This window comes from Rutidosis leptorrhynchoides, chromosome 3 (genome assembly GCF_046630445.1).
Source record: "Rutidosis leptorrhynchoides isolate AG116_Rl617_1_P2 chromosome 3, CSIRO_AGI_Rlap_v1, whole genome shotgun sequence".
NCBI classification, from domain to species: domain Eukaryota; kingdom Viridiplantae; phylum Streptophyta; class Magnoliopsida; order Asterales; family Asteraceae; genus Rutidosis; species Rutidosis leptorrhynchoides.
Window position 1 is genome coordinate 235,212,370 of NC_092335.1, and position 15,342 is coordinate 235,227,711.

Sequence of the window (15,342 nt, forward strand, 5' to 3'; positions counted from 1 at the left end):
TCGAATGATGTTATGAACATCATTACTACCTCAAGTTTAGTAGGTAAACCTACTGGAAGTGACAAGAAATGATCTAGCTTCAAAGGATCTTGGATGGCTTGAAAGTTCTTGAAGTAGGATCATGACACAAAAACAAGTTCAAGTAAGATTTTTACTCGAATTAAGATAGTTTATAGTTATAGAAATTGAATCAAAGTTTGAATATGAATATTACCTTGAATAAGAAAGATAACCTACTGTATATAACAAAGGTTTATTGATCTTAGATGATTACTTGGAATGGATTAGAAAGCTTGGAAGTAAATTAGTAAATTTGAAGGGATTTTTGAAGTGTTCTTGAAGTGTTCTTCCTATGATGATTATAGCTTGATTCTTGAAGTGATTTTTGATGAAGATGATGATTAACTAATTGAAAAATACATTCATAATAGTGTGTGTGTGTGTGTGTGTTGAGAGAGAATTAGAAAGAGAATTGGAAGTGAAATGGAGTGAATGATGAGTGGTAATTGGTGAGTGGTGAGTTGGGTTAAAAGGAGTTCTAGTTAGTTGACTAGCTCATGGTAAAAGTTAAAATTGATTAGTCATACATGACATAATCAAGAGTGGAATCCCATGCTAGTTCCTATTGGTATATACTCATAGTAAGTACGTTTTGAAGCTGTGTATAATACGGGTAAGAATACGACTAGAATTCTTGATGAAAGAAAAGAATGGAAAAGTAACTGTAACCATTTTCGTTAAGTATGAGTGTTTTGATATATGTCTTGAAGTCTTCCAAAAGTATTTTAATACATCCAAATACACTACATGTATATACATTTTAACTGAGTCGTTAAGTCATCGTTAGTCGTTACATGTAAGTGTTGTTTTGAAACCTTTAAGTTAACGATCTCAATTAATGTTGTTAACCCATTGTTTATTATATCTAATGAGATGTTAAATTATTATATTATCATGATATTATGATATATTAATATATCTTAATATGATATATATACATTTAAATGTCATTACAACGATAATCGTTACATATATGTCTCGTTTCGAAATCCTTAAGTTAGTAGTCTTGTTTATATGTATATAACTCATTGTTAATATACTTATGGAGATACTTACTTATCATAATCTCATGTTAACCATATGTATATCCATATATATATCGTCATGTTGTTTTTACAAGTTTTAACGTTCGTGAATCGCCGGTCAACTTGGGTAGTCAATTGTCTATATGAAACATATTTCAATTAATCAAGTCTTAACAAGTTTGATTGCTTAACATGTTGGAAACATTTAATCATGTAAATATCAATCTCAATTAATATATATAAACATGGAAAAGTTCGGGTCACTACACATATATAGTTTACCTACACGCATCCACTTACAATTACCATGCAAACAATGCATAAACGAGCTAGTATTCACCAAAATACAACTAGCAACAACGTTAGTATATAAATCACCACGAATATAAACTAAACATAACAAGGCATAAACATGCTAACCATTCTCCCGCTTTGGTACTACCGACTTGTAGTCGACCAATATCGCCGAGTCCAACTCGCAATGATGTCACCGACTTGTGAATCATCATAAGGTGTCATTGACTTGTGAATCACCAATCACGACATAAGGAGGTCACCAATTTGTGAACCACCATGAGGTGTCACTGACTTGTGAATCACCATAGGGTGTCACCAACTTGTGAGTCACCCACCAACACATACGAGGTCACCGACTTGGGAACCTCCTTGAGGTGTCACCGAATTGTGAATCACCATAGAGTGTCACCGACTTGTGAATCACCCACCAGACACTACCGACTCGTAGTTCTCATCACACATACTATCAATAAGTCACTGACTTGTGACATAACACCAATACTCACGATGTGGCACTGAAGACCCACATCGCGTACGAGTAAATAAACTACATACATACATGTATAAATATTCCACTCACCTTAGCTCTTGATGAATGCAACTGAATACCCCGCAAATTGTCAATGGAATGTACCTATTCCATTTATCACATAATAACAACACAATTAGCGTGGATTTACAAACCAACCCAAATTGACCCTAAGTGACATTTCGACCTAAATGCACTTTCAAGCACAACCGGCGCCCAAACTAACCAATAATCACTAACATGAGTGAAAATGGCCCTAATTCACCAATTAAACCAAATCATAAGTGTTAAACACTTATCTTACCCAATTTGACACACAAACCCTAATTTTGACCCATTTCAAAATTAGTCAACCAAACACACCCAAATGGGTTTCAACACATCCATAATCACTAAACCTAGTAATAAAACCCATTTTGCAAGTCTTAAACTTGACCAAAACATCAACCAACCCAAAATCCACCAACAACAATATGAAACCCGATTACTAGCATAACTAAACTCACTTCATGAGTTTAAATAGGTTTCTCAACAATTTAAGTTCAAACCCTAACTTTGAATATCAAATCAAACAATGAAATTCAGAGTTAGAACTTACCACAATAACCAAATTGTAGCTAGGAACGAGATGAGGGACTTTAACACTTGCACCTTGAAGAGATTTCACCTCCTTCTCCAATCCAAGCTTTATCTCTCTAAAAATGGAGCTTTCTCACTCTAGAAAGATGAGAGGATTGTGTGGGTGAGGATAAGGTTGAAATGAGCTCTAATCTGCCTTTTTATGGCTTAAAACCCGTCCCCAAGTGAAAGGACCAATTTGCCCATCATTTAACCCTTCAAAATTTCAAACATCACCCAATCAGGACCAAAAGATGCGCTCCTAGCCCAGGAATGGCGCTCTTAGACCCTTCCAGCTCATAACCTAAAATTAAAAATGTCCGGGCTTGAATTACGGTCGTCTGGGCTTTTGATTCGCCTCAATCCGAGTTCGTATGAGGAAGTTATGGCCCAAATGGTGAACGTGCGCATTACCTCGCAGCATACACCAGACTTTTGGGCATCAGACTCTCGACATTGCAAATACCAAATTATTGGGTCGTTACAAGTCTCCCCCACTTAAACTGGATCACCTCCTCACGATCTAAACCTTATCGAGGACAAGGAAAGTACGCCTTCCTCAACTTTCGAGTTCTCAAACAACTCTGGACCCTTCGATGCCGCCATTGCATCCTATAAGTCCCACTTCCTTGGAACGTAATGTTTTACCCATACAAGGATCCTCCATAATTCCTTGGCACACTCTAATTTACCACTTAGAGTATCCTCGCCAACTGCCAACTAATTTGGGTCATCCACACCACGCACGCGGTGATGAAATTTCCCGTAACTCTTCGGTAACTCCAACCGACACGCAACCTTGCACGACTCGCAACTCGTCCACCATTTCCCTGTGAACATCATTTCAATCTTCTGTTAAGGACGATCTCGTGACTTCTCGCGCATGCAAGTCCTTAATATACTAGAGAACTCGCCCTCGAACGCACTCCACACTAACATATCTCTAAACGAGACAGTCAAAATCAACAATCCACGTCCCTAGTTCGCTCACCAATCTAACAAATCACTCGAACACGCCTACCAGACCGAGGCAACACTGTACCTTCTGGGTACATACTCCCCCACTTAGGGTTCTAGCCCCACACTATCACCGTCAAGATGATAATTTCGACATTCCACAACACACATGACCGGTCTCGACGTTGGTCATGCTCAACAATTCTTCGCGGATTTACAACAAGGCACTCGAACCTCGACCTTTCAAATCGATCAAATGTTAACGCCCGCTAATCATCATAATAAACCATTATCATACCTTTGGGTTTCACATCGGTACCCAATTACGAGGTAATCACACCACTAGAGTGAAGCATTCCACTAGCAGGTATACGAAGGCACCTAACGCAGTGTTATATAACTCCCATTACTACCATCGAGTCTCAAGAGCTCGGCCCTTACGGGGTCTACCCTCGGTGTCACACGTCACCTGACTACTCGAAGTCACATGAATCCAACGAACCTTACGGCTCAACGCCGACAACTTTCTAGCGATACCCGCTAGTCACTATCCACCTAGGCCACGTAACTAGCATATTTACCCTTCAACTCATCACTAAGGAGACGCTTGGAAACACCAAGACTTACACCCTCCCGCACACCATCACAATTGTTAGCACGATTATCAATACACTTCGAAGCTAGTCAACTCCTGTGACTCTACTCGTACACATACGTGGTTAATGTAAACGCCTCTCGAACGGTATACCATTCCTACGTTAACACTTAATGGAAAATAACACAAGTAACCATCTAATCACATCACGGTTACACCCAACTGGGTTAAGCCCCCAACACCAAATGATTAACCCTACTTGGTTAGTCAAACACACCAGGTCAACCTACCTCGACCAACACCTATCATCTAATGATTAACCCAACTCGGTTAGTCAAACGCACTCGGTCAACCCGACTCGGTCAAACTCCTAACAACAATTGCTTAACCCGACTCGGTTAGTCAAACGCACTCGGTCAACCCGACTCGGTCAAACTCCTAACAACAATTACTTAACCCAACTCGGTTAGTCAAATACCCTTGGTCAACCCGACTCGGTTATACCCCTAACAACAATTCATTAACCCGATTCGGTTAGTCAAATATCCTTGGTCAACCCGACTCGGTTAACCCCAAACAACAATTGATTAACCCGACTCGGTTAGTCAAATACCCTTGGTCAACCCGACTCGGTTAAACCCCTAATAACAATTGATTAACCCAACTTGGTTAGTCAAAACTTATAGAACTAACTCGACCTAACTAGTCACTACATCACTTGGATAAACCCACGTATTACCCAAGAAGTCACCCACATAAAGATAGTACTGATGTTAAGCGAGGTGTATATAAAATAGCTTAAATTTTAGCAGGAAATACTATTAAATACGATACAATTTTACACAAGATATTTATCTATTTATAGAATGGATATACTTAAACCTTGCTACAACACTTATAGGCAGTGTACCTAATCGTACAGTAGTGTAGTTTTTAGTAAGTCCGGTTCGTTCCACAGGGAAAATCTTTTAATCAAAGCTTAACACTATATTAGTTTAATTTATAAAAATACGAATATATATATAAGTAATATTATTATTTTAAAGGGGGTTTTTAGCGTTTAATGACCGGTTTGTCGATTTTAAAACTTTAGTCGCAGTTAAAACAAAATGTAAAATATTAAATAAATAAAAGACTTAATTTAAAGAGTAAAGTAAATAACGATAATGAAATTGCGATAAATAAAACTGCGATAAAATAAACTTGCGATAATTTAAAAGTACGATAATTAAAAGTGCAATTAAATACAATAACAATAAAAAAAATGCGATAATTAGAAGTGCAATTAAATATAAAATAAAGGAAATTAAATATGAAATAAAAGAATTATGCTTATTTAAACTTCCGTAATCATGATGTTTGACGTGTTGATTTTAGTTTTATGCCCATGGGTTAATTGTCCTTTGTCCTGGATTATTTAATATGTCCGTCTGGTTTTTGTCCATAACAGTCCATCAGTCATAAATATAAAGTGCGAGTGTCCTCGTCAAATTATCCTTATACCCGAAGTCAAATATTCCAACTAATCGGGGACTTAAACTGTAACAAGTTTTTATTACTTTGTTTAATAATTACACCAGAATGTCGACTGAGTGTAACCCAAGGTTTTAATACTTTGTTAACAATTATGCCAAGTGTCCTTGTACATAATTTCACCCCTGTTTTAATAATTCTAGTGGCTATTAATCCATTCCCGTGTCCGGTTAAATGAACGATTATTTGTACATATAAATATCCCGCCCATCGTATCCGATTGAGTGTATATGGTTATTTATAGGGACGTCCAATTGTAAATCTTTATATTAACATTAACAAACTATCATTTAGTTAAACAAATATAAAGCCCATTAATAGCCCATAGTCTAATTTCCACAAGTGTCGTTCTTTTGTCCAAACCCCAATTATGGTACAAAGCCCAATTACCCAATTTTAGTAATTAGCCCAACATCATGATTACTTCATTTTAAATAAGCATAATAATAACTTAGCTACGAGACATTAAATTAAAAAGGTTGAACATAACTTACAATGATTAAAAATAGCGTAGCGTTACACGGACAGAATTTCGACTTACACCCTTACAACATTCGCTAACACACCCTTATTATTAGGATTTAAAATTAAAATTAAAATTAAAATATAAATTATATATACATATACTACGTTGAGTGAAGAAGAAAAAGATGTGATTTGTGTTACACCAAAGTTCGATTTTTATAGGCATGTGATCTGGAAAAGAGGCTCATGCGATCACATGGATTTATGCCTTCCAGGCCATGCGATCGCATGGCCAGCTGGGGAGAGCCACTTTTGGTTGTTTTCTTCTGCCGACGTTTATTTATAATAATATAATATATATATATATATTAATTTTAAGAATTAATTATATATTATATTATATTCATGTGCATAGTTGACTTGTAATTTTTAGTCCGTTGCGTCGAGCGTTGAGAGTTGACTCTGGTCCCGGTTCCGGATTTTCAAACGTCCTTGCGTAAAATTTAATATCTTGTACTTTGCATTTTGAATCTTGTACTCTTGTAATTTTGAGACGTTTCTTATCAATAATTGGAACCTCATTGATTGTATTTTGTACTTTTGAGCTTTTTGGTCTTTTGCGTCTTCAATTCGTCGAATCTGTCTTTTGTCTTCACCTTTTATTATTTAAATGAATATCACTTGTAAATAGAACAGTTGCAACTAAAAGCTTGTCTTTCTTGAGGAATAATGCTATGAAATATATGTTCGTTTTTAGCATTATCAAATATTCCCACACTTGAGCGTTGCTTGTCCTCAAGCAATATAGTCTTGAAATACTAGAAACACTTCTTTATTCTTCACACTTTGTACATCAGTGATTTCAATACGGCGGTATAAACAATGGTAGTAACGATGTGGTTTACAGTCCCACATGACTATAAAATTTAGATCTATTAAGGAAATTGGATCTTTATGAAAACATTTGATCTTTTGAAAATTAAATCTAGTTTTTATCCTAGATAAGTTTTCCGGAATAACCCTTCAACGGTGTTTGCAAAATATTTTTGTAGGTTTGGTGGGTTTCAGATTTGAAAATTTTAGCTCAAAACTGTGGTTTTGTGTCACCCACTTGCTAATCTTGTATTAGGAAAGCAACACATCCAGTATACTTGCTCCGTATATTACCTTTCGGTAAACTACCGTCCGGTTGTAAAGGAAAGCGTTGAACAAGCAACTGTTAAGGCAATGTCCCCTGACATTTTTTTAATTATGGTCTATAACGTGTCGGACACAATTACTATCCTTTGTAGGAGCAATAGTAAAGCTCACCCTTATGATTTTTCGGTCTGGCACAAGGTCCTGTCTTCGACCATGCTATGCAACCACCCTTCTTACGGTTGACACCCGATTTGGTTCAGGTGACCTAATGGATTCTAGGTAAATTCTTAGGATTTTACGTTCAATGGTAATGAACGCATTGAAAATGGGTTTTCAGAAAACAAATCGGTTTATAATTTGATCAAAATATTTTCTCGTTCAAGCTCGAGTTTAGATATCATTGAATTTCATGAGTTTGTAATTCTCAATCTTTAAGGTCAATCTCTAGGATTGAGTAATATCAGTCTTAAAAGCTGATTTTTGATCTTTAAAGGAGATTATCCTTTCTGGGGATCTGATTCATTAGTCTTATCAAGCTAATTTGCACGGTGTCCCCCCATTATACGAGATAAATCCTTCTCATGGTTAGGTTAAATCTGACCACTTGGCGACCCTGTTTTATGCTGAGGTCCGTGGATTTCCTGCTGATTTTAGAGATGACTTTTCTAGATTTTTCATCAACCTACAGCTGGTCTGGACGACAACTTCCTGACCTAAATCAAGAAGCGCGTTTCTTTTTCGGAAGACTTTACTTCCTTTTAATGATGGAATTGATTCATCGTGTAGATCCATCTCTTCTTTTCTTTCATCGGGTAAAATAGTTTAGTTTAGTCCAAAGCAAAAGTATTTTCAGTTATTTGTTACAGAAATATGTGACATATGTTTAAGATAACTTGGTAATTTTTCCCACACTTGGCTTTTATTTTCCTTTTTATTGTCCTCTATTCCATTTTAAATGAATTTTAACATTTTGGTTTGTTTCTCAATTTATGTCCTTTCCGAGGTAACAATAATTTCGGTGTTAACACCTAGTTTTATCGTTCATAAATATGTATAAACATGATTTTGAGTTCATTTAATTGAAAATTTTGAAAATTTTTACTAGAATTGGGTAGTCAGTATATAAGACTAGGGCTGTTCTTTATTATCAGAAAGCACTAGATTCTAATACAACTACTACTTTACTAGTATTTCTAATGGTAACCAAGTGTATAAAGTAACCATTTTAAAATCCGAAAGAATTTAACCCCTTCCCACACTTAAGATCTTGCAATGCCCTCATTTGCAAGAAATCAGTAACAATTTAAATTATTGAGGGTGATTAGCGTAGAAATGATTAAATTTTATCAAAGTTTCCAAACATATTGGCGTTTGTTTGCTGAATGATAAATGGTAGATATCATTTGTCCATTCCGTCTGTTGTTACATCACATTTATCTTGTCGTCAAAATTAGTAGCTTTTGCTGAACTTAATGCCAGTCTTTGAAAATCGCTGTTTTACCCTATTTTGCACAATTTACCATATACATACATACAAATATAAACATGCATGGCAATTTGAAATGGGACTTAATATCCCACTCTCAAATCCTAAATGTGAAATATTAGTACACAATAATAATAAAAATGATAAAGATTACATAAGTATATTCAAGTAACATAAGTTTAAACATGAATAAATAAAAAGATAAAAACATAAAAATCATATAAATAACCAAATGGAATTAAATCAGTCTGGATATGGGTTCCAGTTCATCTCGTCAGGTGGGTTCCATTGTTGGTTATAGGTGTTTTGATAGGCTTGGTTATAGTCGTACCAGTTAAAGGGTGGTCGGATATCGGGGCTGTGTGGCGGAAAATGAGCAGGTCGAGTAGGTACATAGTTATTTGGTACCTGATATGATAGCTGGCTCATGATTTGGTGCTGATGAACTAACCAGCTATCGTGTTGGCGTCGCCTATAATCCTCGTATACTCGCTCGGAGTTCCACTGCTCATACATACTATGTCTGGCCGCGTTCGTCATTGCTTCCTCATCTATACGAACGTGGACGTCAAGAATAGCATCTCGAAAGACATCCCTAATGTCTTCCGCCTCCTCCATTTCCTCGTCTGAGCCTCTCTCTACCTGAGGATGAGATCCCTCATAGGGTACTGCCTGGTTACATCTACTTTTCAATACCTTAGCACCCACATAAACTTTCAATCCTAAGGGCTCAACCTGTTCTCTACAAAGCTGTAATGGACCCCCTTGGTTCCTATCAACACCTAAATACTCTCCAATGAGAGTAACAAAAATACCTCCTCCTATTATACTCCTGTCCTGCATTTCCTCAACCATTTTAGATAAATAAAAAGCAACACAGTAAGGGATATTGACAAAGCTTCTAGGATCCCGAATACACTTTAGGTAGAATAAATCATGTAAGGTAATTTTTTCTTTATTATGACCTCTCTGTGTAATCGAGTTAGCCAAAAATCTATGAATAATACGAAGCTCGGCTCTGTCAATATGTGTATAGGAGTGTCCTCCTGCTCGTGTAAAAACATCAAAATGTGACATACGCCTCCAAATGGCATCAGCGTCAAAGTTACTATCTACCCTTTCACCATAATGAATCGAATTTGTACAATCGGGTAATAGCAACTCACCAGGAGTATATATCTCTAAGGCCCTGGCCATGTCCAGCATGGACATTCTGTACATCCTACGGCCAAGGATAAACCTAAGAAATCTTCTATCATCTATTCTAACTATATTTATATCAAGTGATACAGTACTCATCAACTCAACACACCATTCCTTATATACAGGTCTACGAATGGTGAAAAGACGTTCCCAATCTGTAAAAGAAGAACTGCCATACCTTTGAACTAAAAGTTGTCTAACACGGTCAGCTAGATGGACCGTTTCCAAAGGAGCCCAATCGATTACCCTTGGCACCTCTACATTTTTTTGTTACCAATTTGAATTTGTTCCTTTGATATGTCTCGTAATCTCTACATCTCCTATCAAATCTCATATTAGGATGCAGAGTGTGCTCAGGAATCGTTGGGAATTCTACTGGCGGCCTCATTGGGAATACTATGAATTCATCAACAAACTGTACCGGATCATAATAAGGTATGTGCTGATCAGGCTGTTGTTGTTGTTCCTGTTGTGGTTCTTGTTCGTGTTGCATTTCTGGTTCTGGTTCTGGTGCTGGTGCTGGTGCTGGTCGTCTAGATGATGATGCTCCTGAACCTCCAGTATCGGCTTTCTGCAAAACACATTAAACACAAAATTTGTGCATCCAAATATGAATTAGTGTTAGCAAAATAACAACTTAAAACAATCACTATAACATGTTAAATCAAAATTAAACTTATACACATTTTCACAATTTTTCACAATTCTACACTTTTCAAATAAGCACATATGAAAATGTATACAAAATTCATAAGCATTTAACTCAAATAACATGTCAAAATAGTCATTACTAATAATTAAACAAGTCTCAAATGGCAAATATATCAAATTAATCAAGTTCATGAATTTTGGACTTAAAAAGTCCACTTTAATTTCTAAAAATCATGTTTAGGATCAATGTTTGGATCATTTAACTATCTAAACATGTTACACTACTCAATTTAGCAATAATTCATGACAAAAATCGGCCATAACCTGTTTATATCAAAAAGCCCCAAATTGCTCAAGAACACAAACCCTAGATTTCTAAAATTTTTGAAGTTTTTGGCTTCAAATCATGTTAAATAGCATCAATCTAAGTTATACATGCATAAAATACTAACAATTTAACACTAATTACACTAGAAATTAACAAAATTGCATTAGGTAAACAATTGGTAATTATCACAAAAACTAGGAATTTATAGAGTTTAGGGGTGTAATTTTTACCATTTTGCTGAAGAATGAGAATCTAGGCATGATTAGAGCAAGAAAAATGACGAATTACGGTGAAAAATGGCGAATTTTAGAGGTGATTTGGGAGTATTTTCGTATGTTTGTGTGTTGTGGTGTGAAGAACTCAGCTCTCTGAGCTATTTGTTTCTGGCCTGCATTTGGTCCCCATGCGATCGCATGGGTTCCAAGTGCAAACCCCATGCGATCGCATGGGGTGCCGGCTACAGTACTTTCAGCTTTTTTTTATATATCTTATACTAATTAAAACAATTAAGTAATTAATTTTAAAATTTTGTTTCCCTTGTTATTTAGAACGAGGTTGTTTTGGATCGATGTCCTAGTCCGTCCTTTGACAAAATTTTAAAATTTGTCTTTTTGTAGCGATTGTTTTAAAAGCTAAGATTTTTAGGTTTTTTTTTATGTTTTTGGCATACTTTAATTCAATAAGATTAAAAATAATGATAATAAAAGTTCTCGTCCCTCCCTCGGGTAAAGCTATTTCGGTTCAATGACCTAGTCTTCAACTTACGACGAATTTTAAAAATCATATTTTTAACTTAATAAGATAAAGTAAATTTTTGTTTTTAAATTCACACCAAACTTAAAATAAAAATACATAAAATTCAAAATTAATATTAAAAATTCACACCAAACTTAAAATTTGAAATGCATAAAATTAAAAATTCTTATTTAAAAATTAAAAATTCACACCAAACTTAATTTAAAAATTCATATTATAAAATCACACCAAACTTATATTATATTTTTCAAATATTTACAATTTTAAATATATTGTTTTTACAAAGTTTACAATATTAATTTAAGATTTATATATTAATTTTAAAAACATGGTAAAAATAAAATTAAAAATTTTTTTGGCTTTTTATCCCACTTTAATCAATCAAATATTATCAAAAATATGCGCCCCTCTTTTCGGTAAAGTAATTTCGGTTCCATGACCTGATTTAACTCATGACGAATTTTTGAAATATTTTGGGTTGATTGATTAAAGATATTTATACCTTAAGAATAAACGTTAAATTTCGCCGTGATGTAATAAATTTTTGAATGATATCCATAATTTCGGTCGCCAAACATAATTTTATTCAATACCAATTTAATACTTTATAGCGAACAAATTAGCGTTTATTATCAAAAGGTTAAAAATAAAAATAAAAACTGTACAGACTTACCTGTGAGATAGTATTCTTTAGTTATATGATCTATCCCATTCATAAGATAGTCGGTTTAATTGGTTTTCCATGGCTACATAGGTGTAACCTCGAGCATTCAGTGTTTTTTCTTCTAAACATATGAACGGTCCGTCTCTGCATAAAGTAACAAATTCGGTATTTGAATAGGTTTGATTATTTGAACATTTACCTCCATGTGACCATTTTCCGCATTTGTGACATCTTTCTAGGTGTCGTGCTCTTCTCTTCGCTGCGGATTTTGATTTTCCTTTACCAAATTGTAACTTATTATCTTCGCATCTGGATTCTTTTCTTACTCCGTCCAATCTTTCTCTGATTACTGATACTATTTCACTCGGAAGTGTGTCATTATTACGTTTAGTGATCAAAGCGTGTAGCATTAGACCATGGTTTAGTTCACAGACAGTCTTCATTTCCTAAAAAAAATAAAAATTCAGAATGGGGGGAGAAGACTAGTTCTTTAGGGTCTGCTAGGGAAAGACCATTCGGGTTCCATTTTCGAGAACTACACGAAAATAGAAAATCTAACTCTAACAGAAATACATAATATCCTTTAAAGACTTGATTCTGCCCACACTTAGTTAGCTGTGGTATCGAAATTGTGATTAACTTCATTGTCGAATTCCATCGGACTATCTATGTAGTGTTTAACTCTGTGACCATTAACTTTAAATTCAATCCCATTTGAATTTATTAATTCTATCATTCCATATGGGAAAACTCTTTTGACTATGAATGGTCCAGACCATCTTGATTTCAATTTTCCAGGAAATAGCTTGAATCGTGAATTGAAAAGAAGAACTCTGTCTCCTTCTTTAAATTCTTTTAAACTTCTGATTCTTTTATCATGCCATTTCTTCGTTCTTTCCTTATATATCAACAAATTTTCGTATGCTTCATGTCTTAATTCTTCTAATTCGTTTAGTTGACTTAACCGTAGACGTCCAGCTTCATGTAAATTAAGATTACATGTCTTCAAAGCCCAAAATGTTTTGTGTTCAATTTCTACTGGAAGATGACATGCTTTTCCATAAACAAGTCTAAAAGGTGTGGTTCCAATTGGAGTTTTGTAGGCTGTTCTAAAAGTCCAGAGTGCATCTTCCAATTTAATGGACTATTCCTTCAGATTTGATCCTACGGTTTTCTCTAGAATATGTTTTAAAGCTCGGTTGGTATTTTCAACTTGTCCACTTGTTTGTGGATGATATGCGGTGGAGATTTTATGAGTTACTCCATATCTTTTAAGAACTTTCTCAAGTTGATTATTACAAAAATGAGTACCCCGATCACTTATTAAAGCTTTCGGTGTTCCAAACCTTGCAAAAAGACGTTTTAAAAAGTTGACTACAACTCGTGCATCATTAGTTGGGAGAGCTTGTGCTTCCGCCCATTTAGATACATAATCAATGGCAACGAGAATATAGAGATTATTATGAGATTTTGGAAATGGACCCATAAAGTCAATACCCCAAATGTCAAATACTTCACATACTTGGATAACATTTTGTGGCATTTCATCACGTTGAATTATTTTTCCGGCCCTTTGACAAGCATCACAGGATTTGCAAAGAAGGTGTGCGTCTTTGTAAATTGTAGGCCAATAGAATCCATGAAACATCCGAGACTAATCCTCCCGGACGGAATCTTCAACAGTTGGTTCCATTGCGATGATCGACTTGAAGTAATATCCTTAATTTGAGCTAATGCACAGCGGAAGACTTAATTCGTACCTGAGAATAACATGCTTTAAAATGTCAACATAAAGTTGGTGAGATATATAGGTTTGATGCTAGCAACGTTATAACTATGGACCACAAGATTTCATATTTAAAAATATAATACACTCGCAAGTGTATGAAAAGCATTCCAAGCAGTGGGCACCCGGTAACTAGCCTTAACAAGAGTGTGTACCCCTGAGTTATAATAATATGTGCACCGAATCAAGTGCGTTCTGTTAACCTCGAAGTACTAAACACCCGTTCTTCTAGTTTAGTAGTGACTAGAACAACATCTGGGTGGGGGTGTAAAACCCGATAGATCTATCTTTAGGATTCGCGCCTACCAGTTCATAAACCAATAGTTAAAGTTACCAAGCTAGGGGATTTTTGATTCAAACCCATGTAGAACGTAATTTTAGTCACTTGTGTCCATAACGTAAATCATTTATAAAAAATAGCGCATGTATTCTCAGCCCAAAATATATAGAGTTTAAAAGGGACTATATACTCACCATACTGTATTTTGTAGTAAAAATACATATAACATCACTGAGCACGTATAAGGTTGGCCTCAGATTCACGAACCTCAAATATTCGGATATATATATAAAAAGAATGCCTCATTCAGGTCTCGAACCCACGACCTCTTGTTAATCATAAACATCCCTAACCACCCTTCTGTAGTTCCATTTCTGTTGTTAATACACGAACTAATTGCTTTAAACAGTTTCTGTTTTCTAATTCTCATCGTGTCACTCATTTTTCCACCGCAAGCACTAACTGGGTCTCGGCCCAAATAAATAAGATTAATCTCGGCCCACTTTAAAAACAATACATGGCCCAAGTAAGTAAACCGAATTGTATGGCCCAAAAACAAAGTAAACTCTCGACCCATTTGTTGAATCAAAGGCCTGTTAAAACTTCCAATTAATTACGCCATTTAAACTTCGGGGTTTTGATCAGAAACGATTTACACGTCCATCTCACCTTCATCTCACACATAACCAACTCCACTAACATTTAACTTCATATTATACTCAAATAGGAATATTGAGTTTGTGATTGTCGGCTATTAACTAAAATTTTATCCCACTTGTTTTGGCTTTAATTTCTAAATCCCCATCGGTCCAAAATCGTTTTAGTTTTGTTACAATTCTCGTGGAATAACAGCTGTACGTGGGGTTTGATAAACTTTTTCTAAAAGAAAGAACATGGCACGTTCCTAATTGATTGCCCAAATTTGTCAATCACTTCATCCTTACTTTTGTATTGTGGTGGGCCTTTGTT